Here is a 24,257-nt window from a genome sequence, read left to right as displayed (position 1 = left end):
TCTCCACTCCAGCCTCCTCTGCCTCTCCCCCAAATCTAAATCTTGGTCTCCATTTGCTCAGCGGTGCCCACAGGACAGAGCAATGCGCCGAGGCCCTAAGAAAGGAGCCTTAACTCTTTTCCTGCCTCCTGCACGACCTGCTCAGGGAGCAGAGGTGACAAAGGATGAGAGGAGACAGTTAGCTGGCCTTCTTGGAGGGGGAAGAGGCAAGCTGGCTTTTGGTTCCTGCCCCTAAGTAGTTGATCTTCACTGTGTGTCTTCCCACCCACACTCCAGCATGGGCATCACCCAGGGACTGTTAGAAATGCAGACGCTCATGCCACACAGACCTGCCGGGTCAGAATCTGCATCCTAACAGCGTCCCCAGGTGACTCGCGTGCACTGCTTTAAGGCACAATAAATCTTTACGCTAACAACACTGGGTCCAGTGAACACACTGACCAACCCCATTAGATGCTCCTCGTCTCCTGGCAGGAGCTAGCAGAGGGAATGGAAAGAAGCAGAAGCAGGGGAGGTGCTCCCTCCAGTTGGAGATGGAACCGAATAGGGGGTGTAGAGGCAGGAAAAGACTCCCTTTCCCCAGCATGCCTGTTTCCTCGCAATTCAATAATCGTGATTTTCAGGGTCCTAGATTAGAATCTCAACATTATTATTATTATTTTTTTTTTTTTGCGGTACGCGGGCCTCTCACTGTTGTGGCCTCTCCCGCTGTGGAGCACAAGCTCCGGACGCGCAGGCTCAGCAGCCACGGCTCACGGGCCCAGCCGCTCCGCGGCATGTGGGATCTTCCCGGACCGGGGCATGAACCTGCGTCCCCTGCATCGGCAGGCGGACTCCCAACCACTGCGCCACCAGGGAAGCCCTAGAATCTCAACATATAATATAGTCACATATGCATCCGACATAGGTGTTCCTTCCAGCTCTCTTAAACCTTATCCCCACCTGTCAGATCCTTTTGATGGCCAAACTGGTAAAAAAATGCTTCCCCTCTCCTCTTCAAACACTTACTCGATTCTCAAAAGCCTTCTTTACTGTTTTTATCACAGGAATAAGCAAGAATAGTAGGTCTTGGAGGGAGAGAAGGAAGAAAGGGAAAGAGAACTCACTTTTTCCTGCAAAAAAAAAAAAAAAAAAAGAAAAAAAAGGGCTCTTATTTTGTACACACACACACACGCGCGCACACACGCACACCAGAAGGGGCAGAGGATGTGCCCAAGGCCGGTGGTGGTTTTCAGAGACTCCTGGTTGGCATTGGAGTGGAGTGGAGTGTACACCCCCCAGTAGCCAGCAAGCATTCTGTCTGGCTCTCAGTGAGAGACTGTCAAAGCTGTAGCCCCACTGAGTCCATATTTCCCATCGTTTTCTTACTCTGTCTGCTCCTCTCTTGTCCTTGGTTTCTAATAGTCCCCTTTGGTGACACTCTGACCTTCCAAAAAGCAGTGGTCCAGTGGTGGCCATCAACACAGGAGGTTCCTCCGCGATGGGTGAGCGTTGGAAGTTCACGTCCGGCTGCTCACTGTACAGCCCACGCCTCAGGTTCATCCCAGTCCATGCGGTCAGATGGACGAGCCGAGATTCCCGGCTGCTTCCCCTCCTTGAGACCCTTGTGACCCACCGGAACGCCCACTGTCCTCAAATACTTCTGTTACCATTCATCTGGGCATTTGGCATGACCAAACTCCAAGTGGATTGGAATTACAGAATACAAAAATGGATTTCGTCTTACTATTTTCATTTCGGGGAACAAATCTAACTTCCCCATGAGAGGGAACTACAGAGATTTCTGGCCACTGACACCCCACCTTTCATCACTCTTTATTCTGTAGTCCTTATGAAACCCATTCCTTTGTTTTGTCTCGAGAGCCATGTTACCATCTCTCCAGAACACAGCAGGACAGAACTGTGGACCCAGGACAGATGTGTGTACTCTTGGGCCAGAGTATTCACGCAACCTTATGGCGAGTTGTTCTAACATGAAATGAAACAAGAAAATGTGTCTTAACATTGAGGAGGTAGAGCCTTCACTGGGATTTGTGTTCAGACACTTGCCACTGCATGTTATTTGCTCTCCTAGACTCACAAACCTCTTTTCCCTCTTCTCTTTTCACATTCACTTTTAGTGTCACAGTTCTAGCCCACATGGTGTCAGGACTGGCCCAGCCTGGGGATTCTGGACCAGATACTTTCTGAAAAGATCTGAAATGTGATGGCTGATTGTCAGAAACAATTACAGAGAAAGGTGGCATACCCCATGCTGGACGGTATATCCGATGTGACAGTTGGGTCTATGAGATGCAGTTTTAGTATACAGCAGGCAAGACTGCAGTGACAATTATATAAAGCAGGTGAAGCCACTTCTTGCTGGTCAGCATACATCAGCTCAGAACCACTTTACAGCTCTTTACCAGCAACTAAGTGCCTTTATTTACAGAGCGCCTGTCGCTTCCCTTTGGCTGGAGAGCTGGTGTATTATTTAGCACGCATTTATCTGGGGAAAACATTTCAATTTAAATCAGCTGGTACAACGGTGGCTCTTGCCAGACTCTCTCCCTGTGGTTCTAAAAGACAAGAACTGAGCCTGATCTTGGAAAGGAGGGTGAACAGAGGGAGGAAGGGTCTATTCTCAAGAGAGCCACTTGAATCAGAACCTGAAAGGAAGGATCATGCGATTGAGTTTCCCATTATGCTTTTTTTGTTGTTGAAGTATGATGGTTGATTTACAACGTTATATTAGTTTCGGGTGGATAACGTAGTGAGTGATTCAATATTTTTATAGATTATGCACCATTTAAAGTTATTATAAAATATTGGCTATATTCCCTGTGCTGTACAATGTATCCCTTGTAGCTTATTTATTTTATACATAGTATCAAAAGTCTGTATCTCTTAATCCCCTACCCGTATCTTGTCCTTTTCCCTTCCCTCTCCTGACCGGCAACCACTGGTTTGTTCTCTATATCTGTGAGTCTGTTTCTGTTTCGTTACATACATTCACTTGTTTTATTTTTTACATTCCACATATAAGTGATAACATACAGTATTCACCTTTGTCTGACTTATTTCACTAAGCATAATACCTTCTAGGTCCAACCATGTTGTTGCAGATAGCAGAATTTCATTCTTTTTTATGGCTAATATTTGTGTGTGTGTGTGTGTGTGTGTGTGTGTGTGTGTGTATGTGTATATATGCCACATCTTCTCTACTTACTCATCTATTGATGAACATTTAGGTTGATTTCATATCTTGACTATTGTAAATAATGCTGCTATGAACATTGGGGTGCATGTATCTTTTTGAATTAGTGTTTTCGATTTCTTCAGATATATAACCAGGAGTGGAATTACTGGATCATGTGGTAGTTCTATTTTTAGTTTTTTGCCATTATGCTTTTATATTGAGTTATGAGATGAGCATTGATAGTTTCTTCCTGCTTAACCTTCCAGTAAGGGTAAGTCTTAAGGGAAAGAAAGAGGAATAAGTGAGTGACCACTATGTGTCAGGCACTGTAGCACGCAGGACACAAATGGCTACCATATTGGACAGTGTAGGTGTAGAGTATAGGCTTACTGCCTTGCTAAGGGTTTGGATTTATAGGAAGATGATGATTAAATCCATCTTTTAGAAAGATAGCAGACAAAAATATGAGCATGGTTTAGAGGTGGAAAGAGATGGTGGCATGAGCTATATGAAAGGACTACTGCAATGGACTAGAAGGGATGAGATCAGGGCTGACAGGACAACTTAGTGATGTTAGTTGCGAGGACAAGACAGAAATTGAGATAGATTTGAAATAGAGAGAACAGCTGTCGAAGACTAGTTGGTGGGAAAGAGGTATGGATGAGCAAGGATGAGGAATTGGGAATGCGTTTCGAGGTTGGCCGCGGGGTGGATGTAAAAATGATTAAGTCCGCAAAGGACCCAGGAGGAGAAATAAGCTTGGGGCAGAAGGTAAAACAATTAAGTCCTGGTTCATTTGAATGGAAAATTTCTGGAGAATATCCAGTGAGAAATAAGAACATATGGTTACAGGGATAAAGTTAGGTTTGAAGCTATAGACTTGGAGGTCGTTGGTGATGGACAGTGTAATGGGCCTTGAGAGTGGATATTTCCCAGGGAGACAAGGCAGGGCAACTAAGAGAAAAGGGGCCATTGTGGAACCTTGGGAAACATCACCCTTGAAGGGACAAACAGAGGAAGAGAATCCAGTCAGAGGGGCTGAGGACGCAGATTTTGGGGGGTAGGAGTGGGTGGTATGAAGGTAAAGGAGAAGAGCGTTGAATAAATTCCAGAGTCGCGATCTAGAATGTATCCTAATTATTTCTCGCTGTGTGTGTTTTCTTGAGCAGACTCTGAGCTCTTTGAGAGGCAGAGACTCTTCCTCACCTTGCTAATCTTCGTGTCCCCAGTCCCTCTAGAACAGGACCTAGCACAGAGTTGGCATGCCAGAAGAATTTGCTGGGCTGAACTGATTTGAAAGGAAAGTGCAGAAAAGTCAAGTAGATGGGGGCCTAAAAATGGCAACAGTGCATTGGACCCTCAGGAAGTTCCCAGTGATCTTAGCAAGAGCGGCTGAGTAGCTTGTTGCCAGTAGAAGCGAGCATTCAGGGGACTCAAACCTTAATGGGAGATGAGAGTTGGAGACCCTATATTACTCTTTCAAGTGCAGATAGGGAGAGAAATAGGATATTTCAGAGGAGCTCATCAAAGAAAGGATTTCCTTTTTGTTTTTAGAAGAGGGAGAAATACACCATATTTGTTGGCTGTGGTAGGCTAGGGTGAAGCCCCGTAGAGGGGCAAAGTTTGAAGCTACAGGAGAGAGTTGTTAAACGATAAAAGAAGGAACCAGGGAGAAGCAGGAGAGATGATGTGTCCTTTAAAAAAGAAGGAATGATCCTTGTTCCTCTGAGTCAGAGGGCTGGATGGGGAAGATGAAGCTGGAGGAAACTTCAGTCTGATGGCCCCTCCTTTCTTCATGAAGCAACCAACTTGGCTTTCCTTGAGGAGTTAAGTGGGCCAATTGGGACAGGGAACCGATGTGGTAAAAGTTCAGAGCGGACACCATGGGAACCACGTAAGGAAAGGAGTGGATTTAGGTGAAAGCACCATGAGCATTGATGAGAACCAGCTGGGGTTGGAACCATGATAAAACCAGTCAGCACTGCCTTGCAGTTTTCTCTGCAGTGCTTTGCAAAAAAAGCACAGAAACTAGAAATTGGCTTTAGCTTGGGATGGAGATTCGGAGGAGGCAAAGGATTCCCTGGTGCTGTTGAGACAATATTAAAATGAGTGTCCCAGGATCTAAGACGGTAGGTGGAGAAGTTAAACCAGAGTTGGGGCTTCTAGGCAGAGAGGCCAAAAACGAAGCAAGCAATAAATCTCTGCGAAGGACAAAGAACGGGCACGTGGAGTAGAAGAGTGCCAAAGGGTGGGAGGTTTGATTAGAGAAAGGATGTGATGACCTCAGGGAATGAAATATTCCTTGCAGAGCCAGAACAGATCTTGGTCATGTTCACGCTAAAACAGTTCTTCTCCACAAGGACTCTGAGCCCAAAGCAGAGCCCATCTGTTCACCACCATCACCCTCACCACCACCACTACCATGACCAGCACGACCACCAGCACCACCACCATCAGCCATAATAATAATGCTTATGCTTCATGAATGTTTCCTGCTGTTATGTGGTAGGTATTTTGTCAACCAAGACAACGGGCATTTCTTACATCACCAAGGGTTTTCACCCTTGGCCGCACATTGTAAGCAGTGGAGAAATGTTAAAAAAATATCAACACCTGGGTTGCCCCTTAGCAGTTGTGACTTAGCTGGTAGGGGGTATGACCCGGGCATCAGGAGTTTTCGAAGTTCCCTGATGATTCCCAGGTGCAGCCAGGGTTGAGAACCGCTGCCCAAGGTGGTCCCCAGAGGAAGTGTATGAAGCAAGAGGGCTACTATTTTGATTGTAAAGAGGAAGAAACTGAGGCTTTGAGAAGCTAAGTAATCATTTTAACCTGAGTCTCCTGGCTTCCTGGGAATCCTAACCTTTAAATCATTTGCTTCTTTATAACTATTCTGTTATTTAAACCTGTTGGTCTACCTTCTTCCTTTCATATTTTTGTGGATTATCATTAGCTTTCCCAATACTGAAAATCCGTAAGTGGAGAAAAGGGGTAGGGGAAGGCAGTGGGAAACCAGGCTCTGGCTTTTGCCCACCTGGCTACATTTGTCATCTTGTTTCTGTCATATGTCTCAAGGCGATAAGTAAAGGATATTATTTGCCCTGTGGACAGGCCGTCTTCTCGACCACAGCCTTTGAAAGGTGGCAGGGCTGAGATCCAGCACCACACAGCTATTAAACAGCGACGTTGCCCACCTTCAAAGCCAGCAGGGTGCCCCTCCCAGTGCCTGGGTCTCTTCAAGACGATGGAGCTGGTGTATATCAATGCCTGGGCTAAATGTGGATGCTGGTGTTAGGGTTCCTCTCTTGTTCTTTTTCCTGTTATATCTGCATTCATCTGATTCATGCTACCTGTCCTGAAGGTGTCAGTCCAATTCCAGGAACATTTACTAAGCACCTGTCATGTGCCCAGACTGTGCACGGCAGACACTGCTGTGGAGTCAGGGGTCATAAAGCACATTCCCGGTCTTTGCAACCTCCTAGGAAAATAAATAACTCTGCTTTAGAATGCTGGTTGATTCCCATGGGAGAATTACCATCTGTGGAGGCTAACACTAGGGACAGGAAGAGAAGGAGAGTGGGTTTGAGAGACACTCTGGGAAAAAAGCAGAGGATTTCAGCAGTTGGAAACAAATAGATCTGGCTGCAGTCAGAGAGCAGAACAGAGGGAAAGGGGCAGAGGTACATGGGGACATGTTTGAGGGACAGCAGTGGGTACAGTTGGGCAGGAACACAGGGTATATATTGGGCAGCAGGGGGACAGGAGGCTGAAGTGTGGGTTGGGCATTGAGAAACTTTTTTTTTAGTTAGGAAGCTGTAAATAATTTTTTATGAGTCTGTGAGTTAGGAAGCTGTACGTAATTCAGCAGGCACCGGGGGGCTACGGAAGGTTTCAAAGCAAGAGAGTGATGGGATTGGACCTGAACTTTAGGAAGACTGACCTGGCAGCCCAGCGAAGCATTGTTCGGAGTGGGAAAGAAGAGGATGCAGGGAAACTGGGTAGGAACAGTGGTTACCCAGGAGGAGACCAGGAACCTGGAACTGGAAAAAGAAGGGGAGGCTCTAGCGTAAGATGAGTAGGCATAAAACAGACTGTGTGAATGTGAGCTTCCTTCCTGGTGATGGAGGACAGTGGCTGCTCATGGGAAGAAGCCTGCAGAGAGGAGGGACTGGCTGCAGGACCAAGTAGTGTTGGGTTTCAGTTGTGATTCATTTACGCATGGACTTGGTGGAAAAATCCGGGTGAATCTGAAAAACAGATGGGTGGAAATGAAGTCCTGAATCCAGGAAAGGGTCACAGTTAGAGATCCGCCCCATGGCCCATGCTCTAGGGGCCGAGAAGAGCCTCAGGGAAGAGGATAAGGAAAGAGAGTTGAACGGCAGAAGTCTGAGGACCATCTTAGAAAGGACAAGAGGGAACCACTGGTACAAGCCACGGAGCCACAGCTGAGCTGAGTTCCCAACGCTCCTGGGGAGGGAGGAGCATGTGTCTCAAACTTTGGGACAAATGTCTGCTGCCTGCTTTCTCTTGCCTCCTCTAAATTAATCTGTCTATGTTTTATGCCTCTTTATAACCACAAGTTTAAAGAAATTATAGTGGACTTACATGAACATGCCGACAGGCACACAAGCACGAGACACACGTACACACACACCTTAGTTCCTACAGCCCTCTCTGACCCTCAGGCACGGTTACACTAAGTGATGTCCATACATAAGCGGACGCTCTCCTTTGTCTGAATTTCAGCAAAGGTTAAGAGCCTCAAGTAGGGAATGACATTTTTCTTTGGAAGTATGGCTGTAGTCCTTGGAGAGACAGCATTAATTGGGGGCATAGGGTACCTCCTGAAGTCTGAGATAGCTCTCACTGTTTCAAGGAAGAAAATGCGACTTCTGTTTTATATATGGGGGAGGTCATGTGAATTAAGATCTCTAAATTATATTGGATCACAGGAGTCAGGATTCAAAAGGACCTTTCCTAAACTGGAACTTTGGGACAAAATCCATGGGATGGAATGGAATGAAGTCTGCTGAACATTAAGTTTCAAATAATTACTCAAGACAAGCTGGATAAACCTTGCTGATACAGGTGTAATTTGTTTGGAGCAGTGATTGTTTCATCCTGGCCAGTCCGAGAGGAGGTGTGTCAAGAGCTATGAAGATTTGAAGGAAGACATTGAGAAACAGGCAGTGCTGCCAAGGGGGCGACCAGAATGGGGAAAGGCTTGGACTACGTGTCACTTGCCCAGCGGTTAAGAGAACGGGGCTGGGGGACCAAAAGGGCCGTCTTCTGCCCCATTGAACAAAACCAGGATCGATGGCTAATGATTAAGGAGAACCAGATTTTAATCCCACATAAGAAAGGCTGCCTAAACATGTAGTGAGCGTCCTATCACCGCATGACTGTTTGCCAAATGGAAGCTCCTGGCGTGATCTTTGTGATGGTGGGGAAAGTAGATGAGAGGAGTTCCGTGGTCCTTTATAACTGAGGGTCTTTGGTATTTTCTTGATTCTGATGACACAGAGCTCTGTGTTTTAGAAGGTCTACATTCTTACTCCAGAGGGAGAGCTATGCTGTTTGGCGAAATTGGGGTCATAATGGGTCTTTTAGTGGAAACTTTCCAGAATGGCACTGTCTTTGTGTCTAAGATGGGGAGTGGCCTGCATTGGGGTGAGCAGCTGCACATCTGGCTTTTCCATTAATTTGACAGACCACCCCCATCTTCAACTCCCATGTCACCCCTCAACACCTGCCCATCCCAGTTTTCTCCCTGCCTCCCCTCCCCCAAGCCTCACCCCCTGCACACCCGGGCTGCTCTCACTTGCAAACATACCTATACACATATCCTACACACATTGTTCCTCCCTGAAATCAGAGAAGCCTTTTTTCAGCTGTTCCCATATAACATTTCATTACCACAATATTCTCTCTCAATTCTGAGCTGGTGGTGGGGGAGAAGCCATTCCTCTTTATACCCACCCAACGAACAAAGCTCAGCGCTTAAATATTTTTCTTCAGTTGTAACTGAAAGGGCTGTTGGCTTCCATCCCCAAAACCAGAAAGACAATTATACTTAACTGTTTAGAGCTTTATAAATACCACACTGGAGTAGCCTCTAGGTAGTAACTTTAGATACCCAGCCCAATAACTTTCTTTTATTGGTTTGTGATTTAGATCTTATTTTCAGTCCTCTATAATAAGAGGAGTACATTTCGTTAAAAGAGCTTACTAAACAATAAAGAAAATCTGGCTTAGGGCTCCGAGCGGGTCTCAGGTACAGAAAGGGGTCTGCCCTGTTCCATTTCTTCTGCAGACATCATGAGATGGGCCTGAGCACAGTGGGGTAGCTGTATTTCAGCAAAGCAGCCATTGCAGCCGTTTTCTAAATGACTTCAACTTGGGAGATTTTTTCCTACACAGCATATTTCACCACATGGGAGATGCTCCAAAGACTGCCATCTACTAGTCTGGCAATAGATGCCCAGTGAAGGAAACAAGGAAAGACAACCACCGTCACGACAATAGCTGTAACAAGAGACTGAGGAGTGAGGGCTACTTTCTGAACCCATGGAGGTGTTTAGGCCCTCCGTAAATGGAGGTCTAACCAGGGGAGTGGATTGGGGAAGAGAAAGTAAAAACGGACAGTATCGCCTATTCCTTCCAATGGCCTGCTTAGCAGAATTCACTTCTGCTGTGCCCAGTTGGGACAACTGCAGTGAGAGGCAATCTGAGCTTCAGAGACAGAAAACAGATGTGGGGTGGAGTTGGGGTGGGACTGAGCTCGTTGTCCCAGCATCAGGCTTTCATGAGCTGCTCTGCTACTCGAAGCTCGTGTGCCTAGTTAAGGCTCCTTTTAAAAAATTATAATTCCCCCTTTTTCTTCAGGTGAGTCATGCACCAGGCACATCCATAGACAATATTTCATTTAATCTCCCCGATAAGCTACTCCGGCAGAGGTGATTTATCTCCATTCTACAGATGAGAAAACTGAGGCTCAGAAAAACTCAGCAACTTGTCCAAAGTCTCTTAGCTCAGATCCCCAAACTGTCTGATTCCAAAGCCTTGTGCTTTTCTCACTACATCAGTCTGCCACACAAAAGAGAACCAGTGTTATTCTGATGAGAACGGGCCTGAATCTATACATCTGCTTTTCAGGGTCATGGAGGCATCCCTGGGGACAAACGTTCAGTGAAAGGAAAGCTCTCAAGGCATGCCAGACTCCCAAACTGCTTCTTACAGTCAAGGGCTGACTTTGTTTTGAATATTCTTGTCTCTGGGCATCCCTGTTTTGTGGGTCCCTTACCCTCCCCACCCCAGCAGTCAGAGACACTAGGATCCTCTTGGTCCCTGACTGCATTGCTACGACAACCATACCAACAACAGCAGAGTTGGGAGAAGAGTTTTGCTTAGCTGCCTCTGTGAACAGTATAATTGCTTGAGCTTTTTTCCCCCCCTGTTAATATAGACTTGATTTTGGAGCTGCCAAAAAGAGGGTGGAAAGATTGAGACCCAGATATTGCTTTCTTTTGTTCAGAAACTTATAAAATATTTCCAGGTTTTATCTCCTCATCCCACTTTCCAGGTGGAAGTTTCCATGGAAGACAGAGAATGAACAGACTACTCTAGCCCTCAAAGCCTAGGAGTTCAGGCTGTATGTTATGCTCAGAAAAATGGTCCAGATAAATTGTCCTGTGGGAGGAAAGTGCGGTTGTATAATCAGAGGAAGGTGAAAGAAATCTTGTCATCCCACAGACTCTCTGAGGCCCCTGGTGAGATTCCAGATAAGGATCCAACAGTTCTTTTCCTGAGCGTCAGTTTAGGAAAGTTGCCTGAGGTTAGTCCCTGCTCTTTCCACGGTCCATGCCGTCATGACACTAAGGACATCTATAGGCAGAAGTGACACAGATGTGTAGAATAAGTTGTATGGCACAAGTTGAATGCACATATTTAACGATATGGGATCTGGAACATTCCAGAGTACCTTGCAAAATGCACGGTGTGAGTCATTTGTAATTTGCTGAGGCATGAATGTGATCCATATGCTATGAAGATAGCACGCATGCCTCAAGCCAGCAAATGAGCCTACAAACCTTCCAGTGTATTTTTGTCTTTACCCTTCCTTTTGTAAGTGAAAACTCATGTGAAGTCCTAAAACCTTTATTTCCCTTTTTAAAAAAATGGCCCTGCAAAGAAGCCAACTGATTTATAAATGACTGTAGTTCTGGATTGATAGAATATTTAAGGGTATGAGTGGTTATACTTCATGGAATTCTGGAGGAAATTAGTCCCCCAGTTCTGGAAAAGCAGTATAGTAATCCTGGAGTGTCTTATCACATATCTCCTGTAAAGAATCTCTGGATATTCTAAGTGCCCCATGGATGTCACCACACAGTGTGTTATAAGAAGGCAGAATTTGCTTTGAGCTGCAGTGGACCAGAGGTCGGGGTAGCTCCAGAGTAAGTGGAGTTGAATTTGAAAATAGGTACGATTATTGTAAGTAAAGGGGCTACAGGCAGATGGAAAGGGCTGGGGCAGAGTGAGGAAAGCCACACAAGCAGGAAAGGCCAAGTTTAGTCATGACAGGCACTTGGCTATGTGTCTGCTGATGACATTGCTGAGGGACTTAAGGATCTCAGGGTGTCAAAGGAAATGATTGTAGGTGAGGTCACTGTTAACTTGGATAGACCCTCAAAGAATGGCCTTTTCTGTCATCTTACTGACCTTCCCGCTCCCACCAACTGTCAGAAATATACCTAAATGCTTCGCATAGCACCTCACACCTAGTAGATGCTTAGTAGAGGTGAGTGGAGTGAGCAAATAAACGATTTAATCCCCATATCTCTTGTTTGCAGTCTGCTCTGTCTTAGTTTGCCCTCAAATGAGATAAAGCAGTTCGATTCCTTTATTAGATACCACATCCTTTCCTTCCAGCCTTCAGTCACTCTCCATTCATTTGATAGCTGGGTACTGGACAAGGGTCCCAAAGATCGCAGGCGCTGAAGTTGTCAGGAGGAGGCATGGTCAGACTTGCCCAAGAGTTCTCTAGTGCAAACATCCCATTCCCTTAGCCTTTGCTAATAGCTCCCACGCCTCGATATGCTACTGGCCTCGTCACAGGTATATTGCATAGTACCAGCCCAAGGCCTGAGGAGGCTACAGCATTGAGACCTTCATAGTTCAATAATGTACAGAAAACATCTCTACTTTCTGCTCTAGGGGGCTTGGAATGGTTCCTCAGCACTCCCCTGGCCACGTGGAGATGGACGCTCACTCCTCTCAGCCATGGGCTGGCGAATTGTGCCCTGTCACCTGGGCGGGGGCAGTTAATCAGATGGGTTTTGTTTCTCTGATGGTGGATCACAAGTGGGGCTGTCAGAGGGATGACACCGTCGTGTAGGGTCAAGGGACAAAGTGTTAAATCCTACTTAACGTTAGTCATGTGGTATTTGACTTTGGATAAACACTCTGATTTCATTTCTTCATCCCTGAAATGGGGTTTGTTAGAGTAGCCCCACCTAAATACCCTGAGGGATTGTGTGTGAATCCAAGGAGATGATGACTACAGATTGGTTTTATAAAACATGGAGGGCTTTGGAAATCGCATTTTGCAGTCAGGTTAATCATGGTGTGTGAGGGCTCCTGAACTGAAAACTTGAGTTTGAATGCAGCTCTGCTACCTACTAGGCCTGGGCAAATTATTTAACCTGTCTGTGCCTCCGTTTTCTCACTGAGAATACTAATTGTACCTGGCTCATCAAATTTCTGTGAGATATAAGTGAGATATAAGGCTTTCTCTAGCCTGTATGGTACCTTTACGTGAGTCAGAAAAAGTCACTCCTTTCTTTGAGATACTTTACTTCCATGTGTTTAAAAATTCTCATAATATACTGAATATGTTTGAACAGTATGCTTTTCTACCATCTGCTAGGAAAAAACATCATAATAAATATGCAAATATACCATTCCGTGGTATGAGTGATGCCCACTTTGATGAACTGTTGTTCAGTGTCTGACCTTCGTAACCATACATGGCAGCCCTGAGTGGATGGGTGTAAAGCACTTATTACCTAGGGTGTAGTTAGAGATCAAGCAACATTAGCTTTTTTGTTATTAATATTGGATAGTTTTACCATTTTCTTTCATTTGATCCCCCAAAATAACAGTTAACAAGTTAGGGTTAGCCATTTGTACCCAGTAGCCAGAATTCCTGTTGATTCTGCTTGCCATTAGGTATGCATGGGAAGTAGATGCTGGTGGAAACCAAGACACCTTTGGGAGGTGAGCAATCCATGTGAGGGAGACTTACAAAAGCCTACAGAGTGTTGAGGAAGGATGGGGGCAGATTGACAGTGACCACTGGGATTTTCCCTCTGTAGACAGGCCAGTGTGGCACCGCTCAGTGGAGCTTTTTAGGAAGCAGAAAGGCGAGGCCTCGGCTCAGTGACAGAAGACCTCAGGCACATCTGCTCTGTGGCAGTCGGTTATGGCAGGAGTCCTGACATTTGGGTGAAATGACATCAATCCAGAGTTGCTACTGGCTGAGTGGGGCTCATGCTGCTCCAACTAGATGGTAGGTGGCACCTGGCCTCGCTCCTTTACCTCTTTTTCCCTCAAAAAAAGTAATTTTGGGGCTTCCCTGGTGGCGCAGTGGTTGAGAGTCTGCCTGCCGATGCAGGGGACACGGGTTCGTGCCCCAGTCTGGGAAGATCCCACATGCCGCAGAGCTGAGCCTGTGCATCCGGAGCCTGTGCTCCGCAACGGGAGAGGCCACAACAATGAGAGGCCCGCGTACCGCAAAAAAAAAAGTAATTTTGGCCCTCAGCCTGAGGCCCTGGGAATGATTTGTTCTTCATTGGGAAAGGGGTTTTGGATCCTTTTGAATACCTAGTGAAATGATGCATCCTTCTCTCTGTCCCCTCCCCTACCTCCCCGTAGGTGTATGCAGAAATATTTGCGTACACATTAAGTTTACCTGGACCAGTGGCTTTCCACCTTAGTTGCACATTATAATCAACTGGGGAACTTTTAAACCCTGCCATGCCCAAGCCGCATCCCAGAGCAAATAAACCAGACTCTGGGCATAGGGTGCAGGCATCAGGGATTCCAATGTGCAACCGAAGTTGAGAAGCACAGGCCTAGGCTCTTCTTTACCAAAGGTAACATCTGTGAACCTCATGTCAGGGCTGTGGACTCACTAAGCTTAAATCTCCATAGACTGGCAGCCTCCAAAGGGTGATTTCTAGGAATTTTGGATGGTATATAGTGGACATTATGAAAATGCTGTATATATGAGAAATGACCTTTGACTCAAGAACGTCTCCATGTTTCCCCAGCCTTACACCGTCCTCGATCCAGAAAGAGCAGAGGAAATAAACCAGGGGAGTGTGCATGGGAGCGATCAAGAGAGGTGGGGGCAGGTAGGTCTCAGAAGGCCTAATTGGCATAGGAAATGGAAAAAATTTTGACAATCAGTCAAACCCTGGTTCTAATGACAAGGAAGGACAGTAAATAATGAGAATGTCAGGGTTGAAGTTTCACACTTAATCTATAAACCTACTTTTAATAGGTCCTCAGGTGATTATAAATTCACAGCGGCTTTCTTTTTACTGGGTTATATGAGGCTGTGCCACATTTCTAAAGGAAGCCCAGGTGCGTCTCTTACTTACTTACTTATTTATTTATTTATATTTAGGATACTGAAGAATTTTTTTAAAGCCTCCTTTTTATGAACATTCATTATATACCATGCAAGGAAGCAGTTGTCTCTATGTTATGAAATATTAAATCAAAATGCTTTCCATTCCCAAATGTCCCAGAGATAAATACAGCAGTACTTTGAAGCCCCTCTTAGAGCTGTTTTGCCTGCAAATTTATCGTTTTGGTCTCCATTTCAGAAAGCCCTGTTTTCTGTGAAGTATAGCACTCTAGGTAGTTTTTAAGGCTCAAACTCCTCTGGAGTTGCCTGTGTCGGCAACACTCTTATGTAGATGGCACACGAGGGATGGCGTGTTGATCGGCTCCTTTAAGATGATGAATGGGCAGAGAGTGTTATTGTCTTTGATTGCATGCCTTACATCATCTGTATGTAGGAATAAGAGGGCCATACTTTATCTTTAGCCATTTTATAAATATTTAAGTCCTTATAGTTGCCTAAAGATATTAAAGCATATTTTACGGTAGTCAGAATATAAATATTATATATAGCTCAAGATACCAAAGTAGTTTAATGAATTCATAATTTTATGTTCACATTTATTGGAATGTGTTTTATGTTCCAAAAGTTCCATTTAAGGAATAAGATACCATTCTGCTTCCTGACAACACACCAAGTGTTGGCTGGCGTTTCAGGTGGGAGTCTCAGTTCCAATATCTGTAGAGGCTTTCATTAGGAAGCAAGGAGGCAGGAAGTCAGGGCCCTGGGATATGTTTCCTCCATCTCTACATTTAAAGCTATATATAAATAACTTTCTGAATAAACAATTCTGGTGCTTATTTAAATCATTAAAGCGTTCCAGAGAGAAAACTTTTTATAGCCCCTTTCCTCTATTTCAAGGAGATTAATTCAGAGAACTTAAGTAAGAACAATAAAGATGTAGTTTGCAATTTTCCCTTCCTCCCCACCCCCTTTCAGAAACAGGGACACAGACCCTGCTGGCCAGTATACAGCCCAATTCAGGGTATTATTGGTTTGGTTAGCGCCTTTCCAATGCATTCTGAACATTTCTCCCTAAGTTAAAGAGTCCCAACTTGCTCCTTCCTTTTCCTAAGTGCAATTAAGTGACAGGGAGACTATTACTGCCCCTCTTTTCAGTTTTCCAGTGAAATATAAAGACTTTCCTCTTTAATATTTCACAAAGTTTCTCCAGCTCCCAGCGGGAGTCCATGCTGGGTAATGTTTGCTAATTACCAAAAACAAAACTAGACATACAAGGCTGGTAAATTACCTGACCCTTTCCATTTTAATGAGACAACAAGGATTTCCCGAAATGATGTTGTTTCACTGGTTAATGGTGTCAGCAACGTTGTAATTGTGGGTTGAGACACATTAGCTGAACAACCATATGTGGAAAGGGCTTTCTCTCACAGGCCCTTTGGAGACTAGAACCAGTTAAGCCTCTGTCACTCGCAGGCTGCTAATCACTTACTTTATTATCCCGCATATCCATTGTCTTTCTTTAATTGCTTTTTAAATTAAAATTAAAAATAGTTCTAAAGCCCACCATGGCTGGGATAGCATCTTGATTATGAAGATAACTTCAAGAAAATGGAACAACTGATAGCATATTGCCAAGATTATAAGCGAGTCCCACTGTTACGTACCGTGCCTGCAGGCCCCAGGGGCCTAATTGTGGCAGTTTCTCTTCCTTCTGCCCATACTGTTTGTTTAATAAATGGTTATTTATGGCCTTTTTGGCCATTATAGCAACTTTGGAGAAAGTACATCCTTCTCATTGGTTTGGGCGCTGAAATTTCATTCTCCAGGCAAAGGTATAAAACAGAATTGAAAGGCAGGATCTGCACTACAGCTTGTGAGGGCCTCTGAAAAGAGGCCCTCTTGATTCTCCTTGCTAGCTTATTCTGTATGAGTTTATTATTAAAATTTAGGGTTGTGAAAGAGGCATAAACTTTTGAGCTGAAAGGAACTTTAGAGTCATCCCCATTTGACAGGTGAAGAAACTGAGGACAAGAGCAGTTGCCATGATGGTGATCACATGGCAGGAGATGAAACTGGATTATCTGTTAGCGAGTGGATTGGATGGAGGGCTCCTGGAGGGAGGATTATAGCTTATGGACTACTCCTGAGACAGGGTATCGTCTCACGCTCAGAGTCGTAATGTGCACGCTGCATGGTTGTCATGGTGCGGTGCATTTAGTGCGTGTCTCTTGTATGCCTACACTGGTGTGTTTTTTCATGTGAACTATGTGCTGTGATACTGGAAGGGAGGGCTCCTGCCTTTCGCTTCTTAAAAAGATGACCCCAGGAATGACTGCGGGCGTTCCTGAATATTGAGTGATCAAACCCAGAGTTACCATGATTCCAGTATTATATACAGTGCCCCAGAATTAGGATGACACGTTTTTGAGAGCCGGAAGTCCTTGGGACATTGCCTTATGTGCCTCGGTCTTACAGATGGGCAAACCAAGTTTGGGTAAGACATTGAATCTAAATTGTTGCAGGGAGTTAGGGGATGACCTGGAGCTAAGACCCGTGTCTTTTGATTCTCTGTTTTTCTGTCAGCATTACCAGTCTATCATTGACATCATCAAAAATAAGTTAGTACTTATAAAGGGCTTACTTTGTGCCAGGCACTGTTATAAGCAGTTTATCTGTATTATTTAACTCATTTAATCTTCATGACATATTACTCTTCCATTTTATAGGTGAGGAGACTAAGACACAGAATTTAAGTACATCGCCCCCCAGATCATAAAACTGGGAACCGAAGGAGGCAGCACTCAGCTCAGGCAGTCTAGCTGCAGAATTCCTGTTCTTAATCACGACGTTATGGCTCATTTCAGGATGTGGTCAGAGGATATTGATCATGGTGTAAACAGAGATGTTCAAACTCAAACTAGCACCAATCAGCCTCTTCTTTAGTGAAGTTCTATGTGTGTGGGGAATGCCTGACTCTCAAAATCCAAGATTCCAGTTACATGTTCATCTGCCAGCATCATATATGCAGGAAAGCCTTTCAAACTTCAAAGAAAACATTTACAGTGCTTTCTTTTAAAAGACCATCAAATGTTTGGAACGTCAGCCACTATCTCTGTCCAGGCGTCCTGTCTCTAGAACCTGTCAGAGACAGCTGGCTGAGAGTTGTCAGTGATGGGATTCTGCTCTTCCTGAATTGCAGGGCAATGCCTTGGACCACTTGGCAAATCCATCTTTTACAGCTACTTAATTTTCTGTGCACTTAAGATATGGGTGTTTTAGTTTGCTTGTGATTTCCTAGCTCTGGTTTTTGCTACGCTGGCCGTTGGTTTGTACTAAACCAAACAACTGGGGCCCATTTGGCATTTGGTGTTTTAAATGTAAAAGGACATTTGAAGTACATGACAAATGCTGAAAAACAAAGCCCATAACACTGAGAACATAAAGAAACTGTTTATAATGTAAAGGTGGTTACATTTTCAGTCTATCTATCACTTTAATGAGCTCTTTGCATTTCTTTGATTAATGCTCACAAAAGGGGGAGAAAAAAATTGATGTAATGGAAACAAAATGGTATATAGTCTTGGCAGCATTAGGGTTTCTGTGTGTTTTATTAGTATCCACTTCGTATTGCTGTCTTGCCATGTGTACTTCTACCTTTTCCCTGGCATAGGATGCCTCTAGTTTACTGGAAATGTGATCCAGCATGAAGAAGTTTCTATATTAGTGGCAAAACAGCCTTTGTACTCTCTGGTGGCAGCAAAGAGGGAGGGTCCAGGACAGGAATTAAGAGGTGGTAATAGTAGTAAAAAGAAAGGCTGATGTAGTTCATGCCGTATTGAAATGAAGAATCCAACAGGTATGAAGAAAAGAAAAGAGAACATTAAAGATGCTTTAGAAACATTTAAACATTAGGTAGTAATTGGTACATAATGAGTAGTAATTCTTACAGTTTAAAATAGTGAATAAAGGGGAAGGGAAAAGTGCAGCAAAGATGTCTTTGTGAAGTAACTGCATGGGGGGGGAGAAAAGTTAGTCAAGGCAGGCTTCCTGGAGGCGGTGAAGGTGGGGCAGGAACTGAGTTGGGGGAGAAGGGAGGGGACAGCATATCTGAAGTGGGTAAGACTTGGTGAGAGTAGGGATGGGAATCAGCAAATGCCACCCTTCTGTGCTGGAAACCAGCTCTGACTGCTCCTCCCCTCAGCTGTATACACAGAGCATTCTGGGTTTCCATGGGCTCTTTGGACCCATGTAAGCTCTCAGCATCCTTTGCTCTGAGATTGAGTGGCTCTTACAACATTGCAGGAAGTTGAAATGGTAGAGAACTGGGAACCCTGAAAACTCTGTTTTGCTCTGTTCTTCTAAAGCCCCTTAATCTGTAACTTTTGGTCACTTCTATCCCAGAGCATCAGTTTCCCCAAATTCATGTAGGTCAAAATGACCTTTAGGGTTGTTACAGCTCTTCAGCGCGTGTCCCTCTACCGTGTCAATCAGCTGTTCTCAACCCATGAAGATGACGTGAAGTTGTGAGGTTTCAGGCTCTTTTCTCTTATTCATTTATAATTTTGGTAAATTTTCTTCTCCTTGCACAAATGAAATATATTTCTTTTAGAAAATTTGGCAGCTATGTATAAATAAAAAGAAGACAAATATGAATTCCTTATAATCTTAGCATTTGGACATAAGAAAGCTAACGTTAGTCTTGTTTCTGCAGATATAATATTTTACCCCTCAAAAATGGATCATACATAATAGTGTGTACCTGTTTTTTCCACAAAATTGTATCATGACCATTTTTTCTATATCATGAAATGTTTTTCTGCATAATTTTTAGTGGATGCATACTTAACATAATCAGTTTCCTAAAACTGGACATTCAGGTTGTTTTCATTTTAATATTGTTACCTAATAACTACAAATGAAGACCATTGTAACCAAATCTTTAATATAAAGAAATGTTGGCTGTGCATGTATTTTTAGAAGTGAAATTGCTTAGGTGAAAGGGTATGTCAAATTTTAAATCATTTGATCTGTGTCGCCAAATTACGTCTTATTTTTAAGTTGTTAGATGAATTCAGAGGGGTAAAAGGCAATTGAGAAGTTGTGGAAAATTCATCCTGACACCATGAGCTTTTGCACAAATGAAGAGGTTAGACCAGGTGAATATTAGGTTTCTTTCCAAATCTGTGCCCTTAACTGTGTTTGAGTTGTAACTAGTCTCCTCCCCTTCCCCCCTCCCTTCCTTATTCCCTCCCTCTTTCCCTCCCTCTCTCCCTCCCTCCCCCCCTTCCTTCCTTACACCAACCCCTCTGAGAGACAGGTTCTTACTTAGGGACAGTAAGCTCTTTAAGTTTACTTTAAGGAAAGAGACTGTCTGCTTGGAGAGACAACTCTTGCAAACATATCTGTTTCATATGTGTGAGACTTGTATTTGTTTCATGTGTGTGTGACTTGTCTAAGTGCTGACTATATCTTATGAAACTTAATGGACAAATAGCTATAGAGAACTTAGGTTGATTGATTGGTTGTTAGTTGGTTGGTTTAGTCTGCTTTGGTTTAATTTAGACCCAGAACAGAAACTCTAAAAAAGATGAAGTACCTTGTGCAGCTTCCCAATGCTTTCATTAAATACAGTCTCTAGAAAAGAGTACTGTTAAAAATATCAGTGTTACTTATTGTAAGTAAAGAAATTGACCTAGGTCTTGTCCCTGGTCACTGGAAGTGAACAAGAAACCTTGAATGAAGATATAGTCACTTGTTTCAATAGAAACTCAGACATGCATGAGCCATTTTACCAAGAAAAGAACAGAGATTTTTCTCAGTTACTATACTATTTGGGCATTTTGGTTGCAAGTGATAGAAATCCAACCCCAAAGCCTTAAGTGAAGGGGAAGTCATACAACTGGAGTGTCTCTGGCATTAGGCACATTTGAGCCCAGGAGCCTGAGTGATGTCAGAGCTCTGTCTCATTCTCTTTACTTCTTGATTCATTTGCCCTGTTTTCATTTGTCCCCTGGTGAGCTAAATGCTCACCAGCAGCCCCGTACTTACATCTTTGTGGTTTTGAAAGCATCTTTAGCATCGATTTCATCAGGTCTTGGGGAGAACACAGATTGGCCCCAGCTTGGAGGACAAGTGGATCTCTAAACCAGCCATGTGTCCAGGATGATGGGGATCCATATTGTTGGCCCTGTGGAGTCAGGGTTGCCCCCCTCCCCTACCCCCCACCAAACACTGGGAATGGGTTCCTCATGTAGAGAAGAGGTTGAAGGGGAGCACGTAACAACAGAATCAACTATCCTGGCTCTGCCACCAACTGATCCGCAACCTCAGACACAGTAACTTCGCTGCTCTGAGCCTCAGTTTCTTCATCTGTAAAAGGGAGGTAATTATTAGAAGATTTCCAAAGTTCTTGCATCCCTAACAGAGTGATTGGTAAAGAGGCAAAAAGAGACCCAAATGGTATAGTTTAGGTTTCTCAGAACCGTCTATTAATGTAATTTCTAAGCTCTGTCTTTAGGCTCTGGGTAGAGAACAGTGATCAGCTCCAAGTTCATGAGTTACCTGGAATAAAGCAGGTAACACAGTTGAAATTGGCAAGGGTGTTCCCTGCCCCACCTTTCCCAGCATTGACCTCCAGCAACCTGTCGGGGGCTGGCACCACTTCCAGCTCCTAAGTGGAAAGTGCTCAGTTAGAGTAGCTTTTGGGGAGTGTCAGGAGAAGTTTCTGCCTTGATAAATAATCATTTTTTACTGAGTCAACACTGGTCGGCTCCTGGCTCTCGTGACTCAGGACTCCAGCTTTGTGGAAAGCCACTGAAAACTACTATGAATAACTATTACAAGGTTCAACTGAGGTTTTCCCTTGGCCGGATTTCTCTTGCAGACTTTTCTAAAAAATCTATTTCCCAAATCAAGCCTGGGCACGTGGATTTATCCCCCTACAAGTTAGAAAGCAATCATGCTTCTGTACCTGGAATTTTCTCTACTTCAGCTGCTGAAGAATTTGTTGGAATACATACTGCAAAAAACGATGCTGTGGCTATTACTGTACTTGCTCAGGGGAGCTATTCAGATGCCTCATTTATTGGAGCTTAATAGATTAAAAGTCTAAATTGAGTCTCATGATATAAGCCTAATCAAGTTCTAATCTGCATAATTTTCCCATAAGCAGCAATGGGAAATTTGGATAATTTATGTTTCAGCAGTTGCCAATCATGTGTTAAGTAGCATTGTTGCATTTACTTATCAAAATATTTTTATTGATCTTCACTTCATCTGACATTTGGCTTTGGGTTTTTTTTTTTCCTGGCGTTAACAGGAAATTTAATTCATCTCCTAGATGATGTAATATGAGATGTGTCTCTTGATTTCAACATGCCTTTATAGATCATTTTTAACGGTGATCTTCCCTTTTACAACTTCATATTGAATACCTGTCTCAGCAAACCTAGATGACTCTGCCTAATTTATTTCTCTCGTTTAACGTAGCATATGGATTTCTAACCATCATTTATATGCACACAATAAAAGATAATTTGCCCCACCATTTGAACCAATTCCTTTATGTTAAATCTATGGGTGTGGGGAGGCACTTACCTTCATTTCTCCATCTATTTGAGGGGAGGTGATTTATAAGAATTTCCATCTCCCTCTCTCCCTGGAAAAGCCTGGGCATTTAACTAGGGAAGATTTAGAAAGTACTTTGTGTTGTCCCCCAAGGAAAAATACTGTAATAAAGCATTTATCATCTGTACTGAGTTGTGCATGCTACCATACCAAAGCAAGTTAAGCATAACTACAGTGGGTCCCAGCTGCTATCTGCTATTGTTTAAAAGTGAAAACAATAAAAGAGTGAGACTGGCTCAGGCCTCAAACTTGCCTGCCAAGCTCAGCACATGAGAAAGAGAGACCATCACACACAGAGGCAAGGCAGCATGGAGCACGGTAATCCTTGGGTTCTGAAGTCAGACTGTCTGGCTGGAGCCCCCAGATCTGCCACTTACCAACTGGGGTGTTGGAGGAAGTTATTTGACGGCTCTGAATCTTATTTTCTTCATCTGCAAAATGGTAATATTAGCAGTTCCTGTACTTACAGGATTGTTACGAGGAATAAATGAGGTGGCCCGTGAAAAAACCCTTAGCGCAGCTTTGGCACGTAATAAGAAGGAATGTGCCATGGTGACCTAGAGGAGGCTCTGGAGCCAATTTACCTGGACTGAGATCTAGATCTGCTCATTCCTAAATGTATGTGCTGGGTCAAGTTGCTTAGCTCTGCTGTGCGTCAATTTCCTCATCTGTAACATAGCAGTATCTACATAGGATGGCTGTATGAACTAGAGTTAAAACATGCACAGATTTTAGTACATGCCGAGCACTCAGTAAATGTTGGATTTTACTATTTTTTGCTTAAGGTTCTACTTAAGCCTGACTTCTTCATTCTCAAAATTACCTTAGTCAATCTAGATCCAGAACATTCTTGCCTTTGCTTTTTTTTTTTTTTTTTTTTTTTTTTGCGGTACACGGGCCTCTCACTGTTGTGGCCTCTCCCGTCGCAGAGCACAGGCTCCGGACGTGCAGGCTCAGCGGCCATGGCTCACGGGCCCAGCCGCTCCGCGGCATGTGGGATCTTCCTGGACGGGGGCACGAACCCGTGTCCCCTGCATCGGCAGGCGGACTCTCAACCACTGCGCCACCAGGGAAGCCCCTTGCCTTTGCTTTGAGTTCCACAAAGACCATGACATTGAGTCTTTCTCATCTTCAAATGCACTCACAACTACATTACCCTGGAACCCTTTTCTAGCCATGCCCTCTGGTGGATCTTATCTGAGTCACAGCCTCTCTTTGCTTGTAACCACAGGTGCTCCTTGGATGCTACGTCTGTATGTATGCATGCAGCAGGGACCCAAAACAATCACTTTAAAAAATGAAACCTTAGTGATCTTGTTATTCCCGAGCCTCTTCTCCTTGAACTTCTTAGGAATAGGTCAAGTGTTTGTGTTAAATTCTTTCATGTGAAGCCATCCAAACTGAAATGCCCTTGTCAAATTTAACTATAGGTCACTTAACCTTCCAATAACCTCCCTGACACAGGCCAAGTGCTGCCTGCCATTGAATAACCAATCATAAAAAAGAAAATCAGGGACTACAGATTTTGTTCAGCTGAACCCAACAGTGGTGATGGTTGAGAACACAAATTCTGGAAAAGAACATAGAGAGCAGTGAAAACCGTTTCAAAAGCCCGAGAAACAACAGAAGAAAGATTATGTCCTTAAATAATTAAAGGAAGTGGGAAATTAGGTCTAGAAAACAGAAGACTCCAGAGAGTCTGCAGTTGCTATAAGGCATTAAGAACCTTTCTTTCATGAAGACGGGACACCAGTTTTTCAACATACCTAAAGAAAATCCTAGCCATCCAATATCCAAAAT

General features: G+C 44.0%; 1 protein-coding gene across 1 annotated transcript in view; it reads left to right on the top strand.

The window, feature by feature from the left end:
- The window catches only part of KCNMA1 (potassium calcium-activated channel subfamily M alpha 1), a 753,854-nt gene that overhangs the window by 681,987 nt on the left and 47,610 nt on the right, over positions 1-24,257 (top strand).

The sequence above is a fragment of the Phocoena sinus genome, chromosome 16 (assembly GCF_008692025.1).
Source record: "Phocoena sinus isolate mPhoSin1 chromosome 16, mPhoSin1.pri, whole genome shotgun sequence".
Taxonomy (NCBI): Eukaryota; Metazoa; Chordata; class Mammalia; order Artiodactyla; family Phocoenidae; genus Phocoena; species Phocoena sinus.
Note: the sequence above shows the minus strand (reverse complement) of the source record. Positions and strands in the feature narration are given on the sequence as shown.